The sequence below is a fragment of the Eriocheir sinensis genome, chromosome 60, assembly GCF_024679095.1.
Source record: "Eriocheir sinensis breed Jianghai 21 chromosome 60, ASM2467909v1, whole genome shotgun sequence".
In the NCBI taxonomy this organism is placed as follows: domain Eukaryota; kingdom Metazoa; phylum Arthropoda; class Malacostraca; order Decapoda; family Varunidae; genus Eriocheir; species Eriocheir sinensis.
The window spans coordinates 4,925,218-4,927,717 of record NC_066568.1 but is presented as its reverse complement, the minus strand read 5'-3'; positions in this window follow the sequence as shown (position 1 = coordinate 4,927,717).

Genomic DNA, 2,500 nt, shown 5'->3' with positions numbered 1-2,500 from the left:
ATCTACCGCTTTGAGACGCATAAACAAGGACAATTTAGAGGAGACGAAACTCAGAGCAACATGAGACTAAGAGAAAAATATATATAAATAAACATAAATCTCGCGGGTATGATAGCGAGCGAGGCATAAAAACAGGTAACTCGACACCTGAGAGAGAGAGAGAGAGAGAGAGAGAGAGAGAGAGAGAGAGAGAGAGAGAGAGAGAGAGAGAGAGAGAGAGAGAGAGAGAGAGAGAGAGAGACAGACAGACAGACAGACAGACAGACAGACAGACAGACAGACAGACAGACAGACAGACACACACACACACACACAGCACACACACACACACAGATTGAAAATAACAAAACCAAAAAAAGAAAGAGAGAGAGAGAGAGAGAGAGAGAGAGAGAGAGAGAGTGAGATAGAGAGAGTGAGAGGTAGAGTCTCTCTCTCTCTCTCTCTCTCTCTCTCTCTCTCTCTCTCTCTCTCTCTCTCTCTCGCATTCTTGGCTCACGTGGGCAAAAAAAATGGCCAGGTAAGCCTCAGGTGTGGGCGGCGAGGGGGGGGGGGGGAAGAGGAGGAGGAGGAAGAGGAGGAGGAGGAGGAGGAGGAGGAGGAGGAAGGTAGTCCCCTCATTCATTCTTGGTGGAGATTTTGTCTTCATTTTTAGTCTGGGAGGAGGTGGAAGAGGAGGAGGAGGAGGAGGAAGAGGAGGATGGAGGTGATGGAGAGGATTGGAAGAGAAGATGCGAGAATGGAGAGGTGAGAGAGAGGGTGGAGGTATCAACGGAGGAGGAGGAGGAGGAGGAGGAGGAGGAGGAGGAGGAGAAGGTAAAAGAAGAAGATTATGAAGAACAAGAAGAATAAAATATGAAAGATAAAAACGGAAAGAAGAAGAAGAAGAAGAAAAAGAAGAAAAAAAAGAATAAAAAACAAAACAACAAATAAAAGAAGTGAACGAAGAAGATAACCAGAAGAAGAAGAAGAAGAAGAAGAAGAAGAAGAAGAAGAAGAAGAAGATAAAAAAAAGATAATAATAGGACCAAGAAAATGAACACAACAAAGGAGAAGAAAATAAGATGGCGGCAAAAAAGAAGAAGTGTGAGGAGAAAAAAGATAGAGAGAGAGAGAAGAGAGATAGAGATTGTAAAGAGAGGATTATTATAGGAGGAGTGAAGAGATGATAAAAGATGCTGCAAATGTGATGAAGAGGAGATGAGGAAGATAACTTTGCTACACTTTTCACGGAGGAGGAGGAAGAAGAAGAGGAAGAAGAAGAGGAGGAGGAGAAGAAGGAGGAGGAGGAGGATAAGGTAATGGAGGAAAACTAGACTAAAATATAAAGAGATTAGAGAAGGGAAAAAAATGAAGGAGGAGAAGGAGGAGGAGGAAGAAGATAGAAAAAATAATAAGAGCAGAAAGATTGAAAGGATAAGAAAAGGAAAGAGGAAGGAAAAATATTTAAACGAGAGAAAGAAGGAGGAAAGAGAAATGAGGAGGAGGAAAGGAAGGAAAGGAGAGAGTAAAGGAGGGAAAGAAGAAAGAAGAGAGGAAGAAGGAAAGATGATTAACGAAAGAAAGGAAGGAAGGAAGGATTTATGAAAGAAGAGAAGGAAAAGAATGAAGGAAAGAAGAAGAGAAGGAAAAGAATGAAGGAAAGAAGAAGAGAAGGAAATAAGAATAAAAGAAGAAGGAGAGAGATGCAAGAATCGAAAGAAGAAAGGAATAAAAGAAAAACAAAAGATAGAAGGAAAGAAAAGAAGAGAATGGAAGAGAAAATAAGAGGAAGAGAGAAGAGAACAGGAGAGAAGGAAGGAAAAAGAGGGAGAGAATCACATAAATAAGTAAAAGATAGAGAAATATAGGAAGAAGAGGAAGGAGAGAATAGAGAGAAGAGGAAAGATCGCACATATAGGAATAAAGAAAAGAGAGAGAAGAGATGAAGAGGAAAGAGGGAGGGAGAAAAAGAAGGACGTAGGGAGAGAAGGTACTTAGAAGATAAAGGAAGGAGAGAAGGAGAGAGAGAAAGGAAGGGAAGAAGAAGGAAGAAGAGAAAGATCGAAGAAAAGGAATTAGAAAGAAGTAGAGAAGAATAAAGAATGAGTGAAAGAGGGAAGGAAGGAGAGAAGAGAGAAGGAGAGAAAGAGAGACGAAAAGGAGGGAAGGATAGAACGAAGGAAGGAAGAAGAGACGGACAGAAAAACGGAAAGAAGGAAGAGGAGGAGGAGGAAATAAACAGAGAGAAGGAGAGAAGAAGGGAAGGAAGGAAGGAGAGAGAAAAGGAGAAGAAGGGAAGGCGTGATTCACTCTAACCTATTACAAGGACGAAGACGCGCGGGAAGATCAGAGGAGGAGGAGGAGGAGGAGGAGGAGGAGGAGGAGGAGGAGGAGGAGGAGGAGAAGGAGGAGGAGGCGTGGGCGAGTAAACGGGAGAAATGAGTCAAGTAACCTAAAGACTGCGTGTGTGTGTGTGTGTGTGTGTGTGTGTGTGTGTGTGTGTGTGTGTGTGTGTGTGTGG